Source organism: Dipteris shenzhenensis, chromosome 8, assembly GCF_047967505.1.
Source record: "Dipteris shenzhenensis isolate YYH24624 ecotype China chromosome 8, Dip_SZ_1.0, whole genome shotgun sequence".
NCBI lineage: Eukaryota > Viridiplantae > Streptophyta > Polypodiopsida > Gleicheniales > Dipteridaceae > Dipteris > Dipteris shenzhenensis.
The window spans coordinates 42,844,070-42,863,259 of record NC_141603.1 but is presented as its reverse complement, the minus strand read 5'-3'; the positions used below and the strand labels follow the sequence as shown (position 1 = coordinate 42,863,259).

Genomic DNA, 19,190 nt, shown 5'->3' with positions numbered 1-19,190 from the left:
TCCTCTGCATCCTGATATCCCTGGATATGCATCCTCAACTTGCCAATGATAGGAGTGACAGGTGTGTTGAGTTCAGAGTTGGCCATATCACACATGCCGGATGGCCCCATTTCCTCAGGCTCAATGCCAAGCCTTCCTGCCATATCAGGAGTTATGAAATTTGCCTTTGCCCCAGAATCAAAGAAAAACAAACAATTCTGATTTCTGATTTTTCCCCATGCTCTGCACATCTCAGTCTTTTTTATTTCCTCTTCATCGTGTGCATGTGGCAAACTCCCAATCACATCTGGAAGAAGTCCTGCAGAAGGTTTAGGCTTTTTGCCCTTCCGATCACCCTGTTTATCACCATTCTTATCATCATCTGACCTGTCTCTTTTCTTGAATGGGCAATCATAAGAGCGGTGTCCCTCTCCTTTGCATATAAAACATTTGTTTTGCTCCATGAGTGACTTTTTCTCTTCATCAGATAACTTGGTACGGGGCTGTTTATTAGGCTGTCCACGCCTTTGACCAGCTTTGAATTGGGCTTTTCCTCCCTTTTGAAACGGTCGTTTGCCATAATTTTTATTTTCAGATTTGATGTCCTTATCCTGGTGTTTGGCAGCCCGTTTGTTGTCTTCTTTCTTGCTGTCCATAAAGCCCAAATTCTTCTCCTGCATCCATGCATATGCTGTCCTTGCATTCTCAATTAATTGAGTCATAGAACCCACCTTGGTTTTGATGCAATAATCACGTAGCTCACTAGGCAATCCACAACAGTACCTCTCTATTTGCTCTTTCAAAGAAACATGCCTGTAAGAGCTCAATGGCAGCAAAACATCCCAAAACCTCTGGGTGTAATCATCAAGATTCTTGCAAAGTTTGTATGACAAGTCATGCCAGTGTGAAAGTACTTCAACTTCAAAAGTTGGAGTAAGCCAAGTAGAAGAGAACACTTGCTTAAATTCCAGCCAAGTAGTAGGTGCATCTCCATGAAGCATAAGGTTGGTGTACCACTTAAGTGCATTGCCTTTCAAAAATGTGGCAACCTTCCTCATCTTGGATGCTTCTGTAAACAAACCCCCAAGAAATGCAGCATCAAACTGTTGAAGGAATGTGAGGGCTTTGTACCTGTCCTGTACTCCATTATATGTATCAAACTTGACATGAGAACCACCATCCTTAAATTCTTTATATACATTTGATATTGGCTGTCCCAAAGATGGCTGTATATTTGCAGCATTCCCTTCACTAGGGAGAGCCATGCTTGGCTGAACATTAGGCATGGGAGCATATGCTGTGGCTTGCATGCCTGGCTGCATTCCCACATTGTCATACATGGCTTGCTTTCTATGCCCAATTGGCGGTGAAATCAACATGGCATCAAAGATAGAATTTGTACCAAAATATTCAGGTTGCTGCCTCAAATATGGCTGAGGTGGTTGAGCCACATTTATGGACTGCACATTATTATTTTGAGGAGTAGAAATACCCAAACCAAGGCCTTGTGCTGGCTGCTCATACTGTTGCACTGGATGTACTTTTTGTACCTCTTTCTCAAGTGCTCTTTTGGGCGATTCCTCTCTCTTGGAAGTCACTTTCTAAGTCATTTTTTATGGCTGTCCCTCATGGGAAACTGATGCATGAGTGTGCGGTCCACCATGAGAAGCTGATGCATGTGTGTACTCACTCTTTCCCTGCTTGTGCTTTCTTGATTTCTTCTTCTTCTTAGCATTTGTTTGCACAATCTGAGCCAAATTTTGAGCCAGCTGAGTCAAAGCACTGCACTTGCAAGCTGTGCATTCAACATAGTAGCATCATCTGACTCACTGCTAGAACTAGTATCACCGTTGAGCTCAGTTGTAGCTTCATGTGTGGCCTGCTCAAAAGGCATTTGTTGTGCTTCCTGCAGCTGTACACTAGCTGGATCATTAAGGCTTTCCTGCCTTCTCCTTTGAGGAGTTGTGGAGCTCTCTTGCTCATGGGTACTCACCATGTTTATGGTTGTAATATTCAGCTGTCAAAAAGTGCAGCAAAGATATCCTTCCACCAAACTACCGAGACCCACCTCTTGAGAAAGAGTGTGTGGTATCCCGGCAATGGAACCAATGAAACCGGCCTCTAATCACTCAGAGGGCAGTGGAACTAAACCTTTAATCACTTCAGCACTTATTTACAGCTCACAAAGCATATATCACAACCATTAACCATTGCATGATCACCATTTGGCATTTACCCATTTGTTCACAAACAAAACCACTGAAAAAGGGATGGAGGCTAGAATGCCCCTGCTCAACAGACATAGACAAGTGCACCCGATTGGCCCCAAACACCATGGCGCCCCTTTCGGTATTTCTTTATATTTCACAGTGAAATGATTACAAGTTGCATCTGGGAGACCTTCCCTGCAACTGAGCACGCAGCCCCAATTCACTAAGCCTTCGCAAGGCTTTCAAGCATATAACACCATCACATAAGTGCACTTAACCCGTAGGCTCAACCCAAAGGCATTCTCTTTTCCGAGTGCAATTCCATTGGCTGTCCAGATGCAATCACACTGCACCCCAGCTACACTCTCTTTGAGTGGTTTCCAGATGGCATTCACAAAGCTTTTCAAAGCTCCAAAATAAAATCAGCAAAGTACCCAACCAAAGATTGATTCATGTAGCACTGCCTGGGCACCTGTGAGCCAAGAAAGAGGCGGCACACGAGGCCAACCAATAGCTTATGGCAAAAAGAAATTGCAGTAGCAAAATCACAACTCACCAAGCCGTGAAAACTCGAACCAAGTCCTCAATCGCCAAGAGGACATAGTAGCCAATGCCCAATTGCATTCTCAGCCAAAGAGGAGTGCAAAGGCACGAAGAAAGAGCATTTACAAGAGCCGACCAACAAGAATTCCACTGAAAAATGCGAAAAGAAGCACTTCTGTCGCGAAGAAGTGGGAGTTCTTGGGCTCAAAAGAAGCGTGCTTCAGAGAGGAATGCATTGAGAAGGTTTTGGAGAAGTTTCATCGCCGGAAAGTCCTCCAAAACTGAGAAAAACCAGTCAACCAGCGCGTCGGACCACTCGAAATTCAACAGAAAGCTGTAGCTTTGCAAGAGGAGAGGCCCAGGAGGCGGTAGAAGCAAAAAGGTCCAGAAAAAGCCACTTTTGCAAATTCGTCCAGCAAAAGAAGTGCTCAGCTCTGCCCGTTCTACCAAACGCACGGAGGGAAAAGCATATCACTACGAAGGGGAGGCAGAGGGGAAGCCATCGGGCCAAACGGAAGTCGAGGAATCCAAACGGGTGAGGAGTTATGAAGAAAAACGGAATTCAGCTGAAGGAGGCTGAAAAACCAGTCCAAAATCTCAACAAAGGGAGAAGATGAGAGAGAAAACCACACATGTGAAGTTTAGAAGGCCCAGGAAGGTCCAGGAATGGCAAAGGAGCATGTAGAAGGCACTAGAGCCACCTGGAACTCTAGGGGGGCCACTGAAGGTACATGGCCCTCTAGGGGGCCCATTAAAAATGCCACGTCATCATTTCCCAACAACCACTCTTTTAATTTCTTGGAATGCCTTTGGGCCTAGGGATTAATTACGCTTATGTGCTAGGCACCATGCCGCGTTTAATTACACGCGTTTAATTACACGTTATTAAGCCCACGCTTGGACTTTTAAAACCAAAGTTGTCACGGTCTTGTAGTACATTAAAGTACCTAGAATTTCACGCCCCCGTGACACAAGCCATAGAGTCAAAGAGAAGAGTCTTGGTTCGAGGGTCTTGGAAGTGAGAGTAAAAGCACAATTGCTCGAGTCAGGCCAGCGCGGCGTACTTGTTGCTCAGCCAGGCCTGTAATGCTAGTCGCATCGTAACGATCGGGCCGGAGAAAAGGACCCCTACGTAGTGTAGGATGCAACCACCTCCACTAGCAACCCATCCAAAGTGAAGCGTTGTCTGTGCATGGCTGCCCGGGACATGTTGAAGATCATGACCTTGGTTTTACCAATGTTGACCTTCAAGTCATGTGTCTCACAAAAGGTATAAGTGTCACTAGAGACCCTCTACTAAGGAAGAGAGTAAGACCACGCATCTTTGTGTAGGAGAATCAGGAGCCAGGATCTGGATAGGGAGCAACCAGCCCCTCCTAGGGTCCCAATAAAGGTCTCAAGCTCATCTATGTAGAGGCCAAACAAAATTGGTGATAACGGACAACCTTGATTAATCCCAATGGTACTCATTCATGATCTCCTCTGTCTACCCTGTGTTGGCTATGGCAAGCAATGGAAGCTCAGAAATGAAGCCAAAAACGAGCTGATGTATTTAAAATGCTGCTACAATGAATGGAGGCTCAAGAGAGAGCCAATATGACAAAACCCTAGAACTAAATGCCCTAACTGGACTAAGTGTCCTAACTGAACTAGGTGGTACATGAACTAACTGTACCAACAATCCTAACTGACTGTAACTAGGCCTACAAGGCACGTACCAAGGAATGAGTGGTACCTATGGATAGCCCATAGAATGGCCTACAAATCCCCCTCCATGGTATGGGCTGAAGTACCCTGGAGATGACTCAGGATGCCTGAATATCTAATGTCATGGTTGCGTATGTTCAACCTGTAGGGAAACACATGAAGTACCAAGCATGAAACAGTTGCCACTATGTGACACACGTGTGTCCGAACAGCCAATCAGCCAATCCAATCACTATCAGTGAATCCGTGCATAACAAGTGAAGTATCAGCCTCATAAAGAAGGCCCAAATGCTGAGTGCCTTTGAGATACCTACAGACGCGCTTCAGGACATGCCAATGGTGCGTAGAGGAGTTGTGCATATATCTGTTCAATTTTGAGACACCTACTGTAAATCAGGTCTCGTATGGCATAAGTAAATCAAACAACCAACTGCCTGCTGATAGAGAGTGACATCACATGCACCGTTGCCATCCTCAGAAGAGAAGTGAAAACCAAGCTCTAATGGTGTGGAAACTGGCTTGCAATCCTCAAACTGAAAATGCTGCAAAAGATGTCCAATATACTTGGATTGTGACATCAAAATGCCCCCCTCACTACTAGCAAGTTGGATGCCCAGATAGTAGTGCAAAAGACCAAGATCAGACATAGCAAATGTCTTCTGCAAATCAAGTTCAAATTGTAGTGCAATTTGCTTAGCATGTGTCCCAGTCACAAGCATGTCATCCACATAGAGAACAAAAATCAGAAAATATGTCCCACTCTTGCAAATGTAAAGTGTAGCCTTTGTGGGGCTGTTCTGAAAGCCAAGGGTGAGCAAATGAGTATGTATCCGGGAATGCCAAGCCCGAGGTGCCCTTGGGAAACGCAGAACGGTGCATCTTACCAAGCAAGCAAGGTTCACAAACATGCTTTGAAAGCATATGCATTTTGGGAAGATCAACAACCATACCATCCTTATATAACTTCACCAAAGCCCCAAAGTTGAGGTGTCCAAACCTCTCATGCCACAAATGAGTATCTGCCATGGTAAAAGAATCAAGAGCAAAGGCATGTGCATCTACAAGTGCAGCATCATCTAAACATCTATCATAAGCATCAAGGCTATAGAGTCCTCTAGTCAATGTACAAATCAAGACCATGGTAAAGGCATCTTGCTAGCACCAATATCAAAGAACCAGGCATTATGAACATCAGAAACTGCCATGCAGGCATCATGAACATCAGGATTATACTGACATGTAACCAAGAAAGCCCAATGCTGGTCTTGTGCAAAATTAGCTGACCCATGTCAGCCTTCTGCACTAGGAGAACCATATACTACAAGACCAGACTCTTTCTTCTTCTTTTCAGATGCAATTCTCTTCCTGCATTCAGAGATATCATGCCTAGGTTTCCTGCAATAGTTACATCTCTTCTTCTTTTTATTATCCCTCGAAGAAGAGGCACGATGAGAATGACCAGCAGGTGAATGAGGGGGTTTACTAGCTGAAACCTTGCCTTTGCCTTTGTTTTTAAGCTGGGCAGCAAATGCTTGATCACTAGCCATAGAAGCATTGCGATTTGCACGACTTTGCTCCTCCTGAAGGAGAAGAGCAACCAGCTGGTCAAAAGAAAAATTGCCACCTGTAACCAACCTCAATGTAGTAGCAAAGCCCTAATAAGAATCAAGGGTATTAGAAATAAGCTGAGAATCAGGAATCACCTCATCAATATTGGCCAATTGCTCTTTCAAATCCTTCACATTAGTAAGATAGGAATCCATGTTACCACCCTCTTCAAGCTTCAAGTCCTACGGAGATAGGCAACCCTTGCCTCATTCCGCACTTGATATAAGAATGCAAGCTGATCTCATGCTTGCTTAGCTATCTTGCAAAACCGAATATGAGGGATAATAACCCTTTTGACTGAAAGAGCAATCAAGGCATGTGCTTTAGCATCACGCCCATCCCATTGAATCTGCTCTTGTGTAAGAGGCAAAGTACCTATAGTAGTAGATGCAAATGCCCTAGAAGTAGCATTAGACCCATCACCTTAAGACCCATCACCTGAAATAGTACCAGAGGCAGAAGGTGAGCACTAGCAGTTGCATTACTTGTAGGTCTGGCCTCAGAGCCTGAAACAATGTGCCATAGATTCTTGGCAACCAAAACATGCCCCATCATGTATGCCCACATGGGGTAATTGGTGCCATCAAGCTTGTCATCAGCCCCAAGCATTCCAAAAAGATCACCTTTGCTGCTAGCCATAGTGCCAAAAATGCAAGGCAAAGGCACCAATCTGACAAAGCAAATGAGAGAAGGGCACTCTCCCAAAACCAAAGCAAATTTATGCACAAGCTTCAAAGCTTTTCACTGCAAATGTGTAGCTGTCACAAGGGGTACCTGCAAGGGATGTAGACCAAAAAATGCAGCAAAGAAAGAACTCCAAATGCGAGCACAAATGATCAGCCTTGAAGGAGAGGTGAAAGGGACAGTAGATGGCCAATGAGAGGGCTGTGAGAAGCTGAAATATAATGTTTCAGCAAGAATAAATGCTCCCACAAGTGAGAAAACACCTCAAATTGATTGCAGCAGCAGCAAGGTGTGAGAAGCTTGGAGACCAAGGTGTTAGAACAGCAAATGAGGGCAATAGAGCTTCAGAAAAGGCCTCCATACAGCAGCAGCAAGCTCCAAACTCCAAAATCGGAGGCTGTAAGTGCTCAGAACAGCAGCTGCAGGCCTCCAGGTGCAAACCCGACTTCACAGGTGCTCGAGAAGTTGACAAATGTCACCAGCCTTCGGAATCCCCAAAGGGTGGCAGATACAATTAATGAGCAATTAACAGAAATTACAGCCACTTAGAAAATTCAGATTTGCAAGAAAGAACAACAATCCCAGAGCTAGATTGCCCCGGGGTCACACCTAAAACCGTATTGGCCCCAAAACGTGGCACCCCTTGCGATATTTCTTTAATATTATCAGGGAGATCAATTTTACAATAGAGCCATAGCCTGACCAATATCTGATAGATCAATCACTGAATACTGATAGCAGAAACCTTGTGCAAAACCGTAGCAATCCAGGGTAGGACCTCAGGGCAAGCTCAACCAGATGAAGGGCATCAAGAACAACCACTGACAACTGCGAACTGAAGGACAGCAAACCCTAACTGCCCCTGGGCATCTGGCAAGATCTTTGGACAAAGCAATAACTGAAAAACTGCAAGAACATCGCCTGGCTGAAAAATTGTGATTGCAAAGGTTGGCTCTTCTGATCAAGGAGAACATTGTCTGCTACCCCTGGCTGGTCCAGGCTAGTAACAAGATGCTGAAATCCTCAGCAAAACAGTCCCAAACTGACGCGAAATAGTGGCAAACTCCTCCTGACAGGTGCAGCTGCAAATTGAAGCTCTCCGATGCAACGAACTGAAGACTAGCACCTCCAGATAGCTCCAAATAGCAACGATTCAGATACTGGCAGTTTGAAAACTCCACGGTCCACTCCAGACAGTCTCCCAGGTCAGAACAGGAGCATGCGATTGGGGAAAAGATAGTAGAAAGGGAGCAGAAGCATGCGTATCAGAGAGAAGATGATGGAAGCTGGCCACAGAGATGAAGAGAGCTGTCCAAGATTGTGACTACAGAGAGAATGGCTGCGTGGAGGCTAGTAGAAGGGCTGTGTGGAGATCTAAAAGCTGGAACTGTAAGGGAGCTGGAGCAGGGCACCTGCAACTGAAGTGGGAGCTGTCCTGGAACAAATCGCACAATGGGAAGGAGAGCCTTGCCTGTTCTTTTAAACCTGTTGGGAAATCTTTGCTTTCACTGCTTTCTCGCTTTGCCAAAAATCACTTGCCCAAATTCACTTGTGCCATGTGGCCCTAAAAAGCCCTGCTTTAATCCAAAGGATTTTTGCCCCTTCTAACCACTTGCCCCTTGGCCCATGGAATTAATTTACAACCTTGGCCCTTGGCCCTAGGAATTAATTCACAAGGTTAGCCTTTTTACCACTCTAGGGCTTAGGCTGTCACACGTAAAACCCTAACGACTAAATTATCAGAATCTCATGCCCCCATGACATACCTCCCTCTTAGAAACCCAGCAAATGGCCCCATTTGCTGTCCAAGTGAAATCGAGTGGTTTAAAAAAAACCGTACATGACCTATCGATAATGCATAAACAACAAATACATAACATAATCTAAAAAATTATGTCCATACAGTTCCGTACGGGCATCCGTACAGTCCGTACTGAGCATCAGAAATATGTCCGTACAGTTCGTACTTATGCCAGATTTGATCGTACAGTTCCGTTCGTACTATTTTGTACTTGCAAGATTCATTTGCAGGCTCAGCTGTGCATTCAGCCATTGTTTGGCCTCGATTTTGGGAGCAGACATTGCAGTAAATCTGCAATTTTTGGTGACATTTGTGGCTTTTGCATTTGGGCAACGATTTTGCATGTAGATTGCAAATTTGCAGATAATTTGGGGCTTTCCTAAATTTGCCCCATTTTTGGCTCAATTTTGCTCTACAAATTGGGGCACAATACTTTCAAATTTGCAGTGAATTTGGCAAGAAATTGCAGGCCATTTGATCACATTGCAAATTACAGCTTATTTTGGGGCTTTTCCAGATTTGGATAGCAAGTCCTATTTTTTGGGTCACTTTGTTAGTGCTTTTTGACTTGTCCCATTTGCAATGGCTAGCAACAATCATGATTTATTTGGCATTCTTCGCGAAGATGATAAGTTGGATGGCACCAACTATCCGATGTGGTCTTATCTCATGAAACATATTATTGTTGCAAGGCATTTTTGGAACATTGTTTCTGGGGTTGATCTGAGGCCAGCCAATGCTACAGTGGCTGCCCCTATTGCCGGTCTCTCTGCAGAGGGTACTCCTCCTGATGCTTTATCCTCTAGCACCCCTATTGCTGCTCCTCCAACTCAGGAACAAACAAGATGGGATGCAAGAGATGCAAATGCACATTCTTGTATTGCTTTATCATGCAAGAGAATCATTATTCCACACATCCGGTCATGCAAGACAGCAAAGGATGCTTGGGACAAATTGGCTTCTCTTTATCAGACTCGCAATGAGGCACTGTTGCATATTTAAAAAGGCAATTGTAGGAATTCAACATGAATGAAGGTGACTCTATGGATGCATACTTGACAAAGGTCAAGGACCTCATGGAACAACTTGCCAATATTGATGAGGTGGTGCCAAATTCTCAGCTTGTCAATACCACATTGAATGGGTTGCCAAATACATATCAAGGGTTTGCTACAACCCTTCGACTAGTGGCCATGGGTAATCCAAACCACTACTCCTTTGATCAATTTAGTCACTTTGCTTTTGCAGGAAGAGCAAAGTTGTGCTAATAGGCAAGCCACTATTCCTGATCATGCATTTTCTTCACAGCAGACAGGAAAGGCAAGGCTTCCAAGCCTATGGGCAAGCCTAAATATGCGCCTAACAATGGCAATTTCTCCAATGCATCTCAAAATACAGCAGACAAGTCAAAGAAGAAAAGATGCAACTATTGTCGCAAGCCAGGGCATGAATTTCAGAATGCAGGAAGCGCATTGCTTCGAAGAAAAAGAAAGCAGGATTGACAGTCAATGCCTCACATGCAATTGAATCCCATGAGCCAGCAAATGCCTCACATGCACATGCTCTCCAAGATGATTGGGCATGGGCTGTCCATTGCTCTTTTGATCCCTCCAAAGTTGATGCATTCTTTACTATTAATGAAGCTCAGTCTTGGTATTTTCATAGTGGTGCTTCCAAGCATGTCATCTCTTGCAAACAGTTGTTTCATTCCTTAGCTAATGCACCTCAAGGGGAGACTGTCACATGTGCTAATAATGCTTCCTATGCTGTAAAAGGAATCGGAGATGTGCAGCTCACATCCATTTCAAGCCATCCTGTCACTTTGACAAATGTTCTTTTTGTGCCTGGAATTGAAGTCAACTTGATTTCAATTGCCACTTCAGATGGCAATGCCATAGTTCTCACTGGCACTTTGCAAAAGGGGCTTTATCACCTTAATCATCACTGAGCTGCACTTTCTATTGAAGCATTTGCTATTTCAGATTCACAGCTTGCTGAAACTCATCTTTGGCATGAGAGAATGGGTCATCTCAATTATAGAGCTCTTGCCAAGTTACATTCACAGGGCATGGCAAATGATGTACCTCAAACTCACACAGTTTCCAAACATGTTGTGTGAGGGTTGTCTTTTGGGTAAGATGCATCGGTTTCCTTTTCAAAAGAATTGTCCAAAACTCTCACAAAGGAAATTGCAGCTAATGCACAGTGATGTCTGTGGCCCAATGAGGACAAATGCCATTGGGGGGTAACAAATATTTCATAACTCTAATAGATGACTTCACAAGATGTTGCTGGGTATATGCTTTAAAAGCCAAATCTGAAGTGTTCTCATGCTTTAAGAGGCGGCTGAATATGGTTCAGAATGAATTAGGATGCAAGCTTGTCACCCTCAACACAGATAGGGGGGGAGAGTATATGTCAAAGGAGTTTGATGCATTTTTGTCTTCACGGGGCATTGTTCACTCATGCACTACTCCTTACACTCCTCAGCATAATCCTGTTCCTAAAAGGAAGAACAGGTCCACCATGGAGATGGCCAGATGCATGCTTAAGGCCAAGTCCTTGCCCAATAAATTTTGGCTTGATGCAGTGATGTGTGCCAACTATGTGTTGAATAGATCACCTACAAGGGCATTGAGGACTGTTACACCTTATAAAGCATGGAAAGGCAGGAAGCCTTCACATTCACAAAAGAGAGTTTTTAGGTCTCTTGCATATGTTCATGTACCATCTCAGCTGAGACATAAGCTTGATGACAAGACAATCAAATGCATATTTATTGGTTACAGCCAATAGAGCAGAGGGTATCGGTTATACCAACCAAATACTGGGAAGATTATTGTCAATAGAGATGTAATCTTTGCTGAACATTCGGCTTCTCCTCTTGTGGACTGCAAAGCTAAGCCAGAAGTTGGCATGTTTGATGCCTTTGACTCTTGGTTACCTCTGCTTCCCTCAGAGGGGGACTTTGACCAGCAACATAAGCCTCCTGCAGGCCCTCCAACAAGCAATGATCACCCAGCACCCCATGCTGATTTGCAGGTTCCTCTTCCAGCACAAAATCATCCCACTATTCATGATGCAGTGATTGAAGAAAGAGCTGTAAATAGACAGCAAAGGCAAGTTCCCAGATGGCTTCTTGACACATTGAGGGACAGCAAACAAGATCAACCTCTTGCTGCCCGGACAAGATCAGGGAATAGACAGATGCATGGTCACTTTCTTGAGTTTGCACTCCTTGCTACAGCTTGCAATGAAGAGCCTTTGTGCCATAAAGATGCTTTTGACAGCAAAGAGTGGATGGATGCAATGAGAGCTAAGCTACAATCTATTGCCAAAAATGACACATGGGAATTAGTAGATCCCCCTCCCGGCAAGCATGCCATTGGTACCCGGTGGGTCTACAAATTAAAAAGGAAATCTGATGGCAGCATAGATCGACACAAAGCCTGACCACTGGCAAGTGCACCAACTTGACATCACGACTGCCTTTCTTCATGGGAATCTGCAGGAAGTGACACAACCTCCTGGCTTTGAGGTTGTTGGCTCTGAAAAAAAGGTATGCCGGCTGGGGATCTGCAGGAACACAACCTCCTGGCTTTGAGGTTGTTGGCTCTGAAAACAAGGTATGCCGGCTGAGAAAATCCCTTTATGGTTTGAAGCAGGCACCCAAATCATGGTATGCTAAAATTCATGCACACTTACTGTCCCTTGGTTTTCAAAATAGCCCCACAAATCCCACTCTTTATGTCCGTGGGAGTGGATCTGATTTTTTAGTGCTGATTTTATATGTGGATGACATGCTGATCACGGGCCCTGATACTCAGCATATTGCAGCTCTCAAGGTTGATTTGCAGCAAGCTTTTGAAATGTCAGACATGGGACAGCTGCACTATTATTTGGGCCAGTTTGCTCATGTTGAGGGGGGTATCATGATGTCACAGTCCAAGTATACTGGACAGCTCCTTGATCGTTTTCAGTTTGAGGATTGCAAGCCAATCTCTACTCCAATGGACCCTGGCTTCAAATTTTCAGCTCATGATGGGAGCCCACTATGTGATATCACTCTTTACCAACAGGCTGTTGGATGTCTCATTTACTTATGCCACACTAGACCTGACTTACAGTATGCAGTGTCCCAGCTCAGCAGGTTCACGCACATGCCCAGTTCACAGCATTGGCAAGCAGTGAAGAGAGTCTTCAGATATCTCAGAGACACTCAGGACTTAGCCCTCTTCTATGGTGATCAGGGTTCACTTACCATGCATGCTTACATGGATAGTGACTGGGTAGGTTGTTCCGACACCAGAGTGTCACATACCGGCAATTGTTTTTTGCTTGGCAGTTCATGTATCTCTTGGCTCAGCAAGAAGCAACCAACAGTTGCCACATCCAGCTGTGAGGCTGAGTACAGGGCAGCCTTCACCGCTACTGTAGAGTGTGTCTGGCTTCGACTGTTACTTACAGATCTTGGTATTCGCCAGACATCCTCCACTATGGTCTACACTGACAGCCAGAGTGCTTTGGTCATTGCGCGTAATCCAGTGTTTCATGCACGTACCAAGCACATTGAAGTTCCCTATCATTATGTTGGAGAGCGGTTGTCAGCAAGAGACATAGAGTTATCCTACCTTCCCACAGAGGACAACATAGCAGATATGTTTATAAAGGCACTTCCTCGTCCCAAGTTCGAAGTCTTTCGACAGGCTTTACACTTGGTTTCCTTTGTTACATAATCTGGCATACCTTGTAAATTCATAGGTGGCTATATCCTTTTGGATGAACATGTGCCACCATGACCAGAAAATACCAGGTATTCTGAGACGTTTCCAGAATACTTCAGCCCATACCATGGAGGGGGGTTTGTAGGCCATCTTCTCCCGGTCATATTGATGCCCTCTGGGCCCTGGTATGTGCCATGTAGCTTTAGTTATTGGCACTTAGATCACCTAGTACTTTTAGTGTCTTATGACACCTAGTACCACTGGTACCACTAGGACACTGGGTCCTAGGGTTCTATTTTATAGTACTTTGTACTTTCATTTTCATTCCTTCTAGTTGATGTGACGGCTTCCACTTCTTGCTCCACTCTTGTGCATCCTTTTGCTTCCGTGAGCCTACACGCATCAGGCACTGGTCTCCTGGATAAGGCATCAGCTACCACATTCTTCTTGCTTGGTACATGAATAATCTGAAAATTGAACATAGACAAGAAGTTTGCCCACCTCATATGCTTCTCTGGTAACTTCATCTGAGTAAGGAAATAGTGCAAGGAAGAATGATCTGTCTGTACATAAAAATCAGCACCAAGCAAATAGTGCTTCCACATGGACAAGGCATGAATTACAGCAAGCATCTCCTTCTCATAGATGCCCAAACTCATCTCAGCTGGCTGCAAAACCCTACTCTCATATGCGACTACCCGACCATCCTGCATCAAAACGCCTCCTACATTGTTGCCAAAGGCATCACACTGAACAGCGAAGGGTTTCTGAAGATCTGGAAGGATTAGCACTGGATCTGAACACAACTTTTCTTTCAGCTTCTCAAAAGCTGAGTTTTCCTTCCTAATCCACCGAAAAGACATCCCTTTCTTTTGCAAAGCATGCAATGGCGAAGCAATCTCAGCAAAATACCTGATAAACCGTTTGTAGTAGGAGCATAAACCACATTCTTGAGCCGTGGCCAAGAACGGATTGCTTCTACCTTGGCGGGGTCCATCCTAACTCCGTCCTTTGAGATGATGTGCCCAAAAAAGTGGATCTCTAACATGAAGAACTCACTCTTCTTGGCATTGATAATAACTGATGCTTCTGCAACTCTCGGAACACAATAACCAAATGTTTTTTATGCTCCTCCTCGTTCTTTGAAAACACGATGATGTCGTCAAAGAACGTACCGACGAAGGTCCTATGATTTCACAAAATCTTGTCCATCATCCGATTAAACGTGGCCGAAGCATTAGTCAAACCAAATGGCATAACGAGATACTCATACAATCCAAAACTGGTCTGAAAAGCTGTCTTGTGCACATCTTCTGGCCGGATGCGAATCTGATGATATCCACACTTCAAGTCAATTCAGTTGAACATGGCAAACCATTCCAACCTATCCAGAACATCATCAATACGAGGAATGGGAAACCTGTTCTTGATAGTGATCTTGTTGAGTGCACGGTAGTCAATGCACATTCTCCAAGATCCATCCTTCTTTTAAACAAACAAAACTGGGGAACAGAAAGAAGAGAAACTTGGCCTTATGAGTCCTTTCTGAAGTAAATCATTCACTTGGCTCATAATCTCTTCTTGCTGGGCTGCACTTACTCTGTACGGCGGCTTGTTAGGCGGGGTACTCCCTGGAATTATATCTATTGCATGATCCTCCGGTCTTTCTGATGGTAACTTTCTAGGCAAAGACTCAGAAAAACAATCTTGAAACTCATAAAGAAAATCTGTCCTAGCTTTTCCAACCCAGAAAGCTGAGACTTAGCTTGCTCTGGTGGAACTTCTTTTGCAAAAATCAAGTAAGCAGAAAGAGTCTTTTTCATTACCGAAGAAATGGCCAAAGCCAATACAACAAGAACACATTCCCCTTTGAGTTTTACACCAAAATGTGTTTTCTTCCCCGATGGGTCAGGTTCACCTTCTTATTAAAAGTATCCATCACCGCCTTTACCCTGTAGCACCAAGGTATACCCAACAAAACGTCACACCCAAACAAGGGCATGATATAAAATTCCTCGCAATCCATGTAGTTCTGAATCTGCAAGCGAAGCTTTCCAATGACCAGAGTAATAGTAGAAGTGAACTCGAGGCTAGCTATATCTGCTTCACAAAGTGGCCCCATCTCCTCGGGACGAATACCTAGTTTACCTGCTAGCTGGAGTGAGATGACAATGGCGTGAGCTCCTGGGTCAAAGAAAATCAAATAGGTCTGGTCTCGAACCTTCCCCCAAGCTCGACACAGCTCCGACTTCTCATCATTCTGTTCCTCACCGATAAACATCAAGCATCAATCCTGCACTAGGTTTAGGCTTCTTCCCCTTTCGCTCACTCTTTTGTTGTTCCTCATCATCATTGGGCTCCTTGCGTTTCTTGTTTGGACAGTCGGCTACTATGTGGCCTTCCTCTCTATAGTAAAAGCACTTGTTTTGTTTCATTACTTCTCCCTTCTCCTCAAAAGTTAAGTACCTAGCCTTGTTGCTTACAAATTTTGAAAGCTTGGGTGAAGTTTCCGCCTATTGAATGTCTCGAACTTGACACCTGAACCTCCCTCCTTGAACTCCTTCGCTTTGTCGTACACTGGGGGCTGTAAATATGGTGGCTGCGGGGGCTTTTTTCCTATATTCTGTGCACCAATGCCGGACCTTTGTGAAGGATTGACCACTCACGTCCCTGTAGGAGGCATCCAAAACATACCCATGGGATTACCCATGCCTCCCTGCATCCCTGGCTGCATTCCAACATTCCCAAACATCACATTCGGCATTCTGGGCTGCATACCTCCAAGCATCTGGCCCTGGAAACCTTGCATACTAGGCTAAGATCCCATTGGGGCATTTCCAACCATGCCCATACCGTTGTTGGTCATCCCAACCATGGCCTAAAATACTGAACCACCCCCAAAGTGGCCTGGGTATGAAACGGGCTGAGGAAGAGGTTGCTGTCCAGAATTCAAAAATGGGAAATTACTGGCCTGCTCATTCGGCCCAACACCGGGACCAAACGCTGAGTGCTGAATAGGAACTTGAGGCATGGGATTAGGTGGAGGATTATCTGGCTGAGGCTCCAATGACTGCTTGCGTGGCTGCCGACGTGTGTGCGTCTTCCTCTTCTTCCCCTGCGAGGGTTGAGAATCTTCTGAAGTCGAGGATTCTGCATCAACTGGGTCAAGATATTCATCGACTCAAACAACTGCTCTCGCATAATCGTCTCAGCCTCATCTTCTTCTTCCTGCTCTGACTGAACGGGAGTTGCTTGATGTTCCTGCTGTCCAGGATCTTGCTGCCCATACACCTACAATGCAAACATCTGGGGCCCAAAAGCTTGCTGCCCATAGAATTGCTGTTCAGGAGCCTGCTTTTCCTTCGGAGAATCCTCATCCCCAGAGGTCTCGTGCTCCTCAGTATCATGAAGGCTTTCCCGATCAGACTCAAGAGAGGAAGTCTACGATCTCTCTCTATGAGACATAGTAACTGAATTTTCTTGGCTGAAATTATTGCTCAATTATCTGCCCAACACAACCATGGGCTCACCTCTTGAGAAAGATGGTGGGGATCCCAGCAATGGAACCACTATCACCAGCCTTCGGAATCCCCAAACGGTGGTAGATACAATTAATGAGCAATTAACAGAAATTACAGACCCTTAGAAAATTCAGATTCGCAAGAAAGAAACTTTGAACAACAATCCCAGAGATAGATTGTCCCGGGGTCACACCTAACTCCGTATTGGTCCCAAAACGTGGCGCCCCTTGCGGTATTTCTTTGATATTATCAGGGAGATCGATTTTATAACAGAGCCATCCTCGCCAATATCTGATAGATCAATCACTGAATACTGATAACAGAAACCTTGTGCAAAAGGTGATTAGAGATGCTGGTTTGCACGCACAGAGAGATGGTTTGAGTGACTGGGACTCCACATGGATAACTCCCCCCCTTCCAGTATAGCATTGACGTGCCTTTTTCCCCTCCTATCTCATGAGTTTAACCAGGTCATTCATGAGTATCTTTTGCAACGACACACATTTAGGACCTGGTTGGGACCGAGCGAGCTTCCAATGAAGCTCAGCTTCAACAGGGATCATTGTTTACATATCAGAGCGGAGGCTTTTATCAACCCATCAGGATATACACAGATCCACCTACCCACTCACTGAGGATCTCTATTGGGTAGTTTCAGGTCTCTTCACATAAACTTCGCATCGAGAGTGGCAGGGCTGAGGGTTTGCCCAAGGAGAGGCGCATATGCACATTATGTGACATCCAAGAGATTGAGTCGGAGAAGCATTTCATTTTGATATGGCCAGTATACTATGAGATCCGAGGACGCTTCTATTGCCTCTTCAAAGATAGTTCTGGGATATTGTCCTGCTTTCTCTCCTTTCCAAACCAGAGATGCTTAGCCGCCTTTATTCACGAGGCAATCAGACACCGCTAGCATCTACTTCAACAAGAGCAGACCTCCTTGATAGACTCTTCTCAGAGCTCGATCAGTGACTTCTTCTAGCCAGACCATGCAGGCTCCCACACCACGAGACTCCGTCATGATCGTGACACAAAGCGAGCGACACGACAACTCAGACAAAGGGTTGATGCACAGATTATGCTTGGGGAGATTTCTTCTCTATTCAAAGTTGGGGCTCCGCCGACAGGGGTCACTGTAGCCCTTATCAGACACAGAGCTACAACCAAGAGATGACATAGGACCCCGTCTACAGGCAGCCGCCATCACTCTATTTATGACTTTATGTCCTCACTACCTCATCCCCCTCGACGCTCCAATGATGAGGTTAGTGTTGCGTAGGCGATCATCATTCTGACATGCCTATGCAGCACTCAGCACTTATCATTCTGACATGACTATGTAGCACTCAGCACTTATCATTTGCATTATGCATTGCAGTGGATGCTCGTTTAGTAGCTCCACCCACACAACTTGTTTATATCGGGATTTCTCACAGTCTCATAGACCCATCCTCTCTCTCTCTCTCTCTCTCTCTCTCTCTCTCTATCTATCTATCTATCTATCTATCTATCTATATGAACCAAGACAAATAGTACAACATTTGGGATATCCAATTGGCTAGTCTATATCCTTAAAGGGGGAAACCTCTTGGGTGATGCAACGCATACAATGAAAGCTGGATTACTGGAAGCTCTCTACTTGGCCGATGCATATGCATCTGCGCATTATACATGGAATCATCATGGCTTATAGACAATTCCACTTGCCACTCATAGCATGGGGCAAGAAACCTTCGATGCTTTCATGTCACAAGCAATGGAATACCTTTGGAAAACAAGAAAAGACAAGAAAGCTCTCCGTCTCCTGAAAGTTGAGCTTGTTTGGTTCTCCCAAAATGCATGGAGGGCTCAACATTTTGAATATACACTATCATTTGATTGCTCGGAAAGCTAACATGCTACTTACTTTTGCAGCTTAGGAGTAACCATGGACACAAATGCTGGCTAGAAGGTTCGCACAAAATTCAAATGCATTTGGTAACTGGGAGAGCACTTTTTGGGATTTCATTATGGGCTCTTTTCAAGGAAACATTCCCCGCTGTCCTTTCTCTAGCCGACTGATTGCCGATTGGCAAGTGATTCTATAATACATCTGCTGGTCTGGGCGTCCGCCAGCTGTGGGAAATAGTATGGCATTGGAGAGTATTTCTAAAGCCTGTTCTTTGACTGAAGGCCTTACATCGGAATAGGCTCTTTCCTACAGCTCTTGCTATGGTAGAGCCCCAAAAGGCATATTTTCTTAGATGTCACCTCTAACACTACCTTCTCAACACTACAATATATCTAATTTTGGAAATTACAAAACTTTTCAAAAAGTAAGGTATTGCCGAAGTCTTGCAGTATCAACTGCTCATTCCACCTCTCTATTTCCAGGTATGTATATGCATTATGTGCACATGCATGTGCGTGT

At 44.8% G+C, this 19,190-nt stretch overlaps 1 protein-coding gene across 1 annotated transcript in view; it reads right to left on the bottom strand.

Annotated features, from left to right (window-relative positions):
- Nucleotides 1–19,190, bottom strand: part of LOC147899546 (uncharacterized) — a 55,636-nt gene that overhangs the window by 16,660 nt on the left and 19,786 nt on the right. The gene's annotated exons all lie outside the window — the stretch shown is intronic.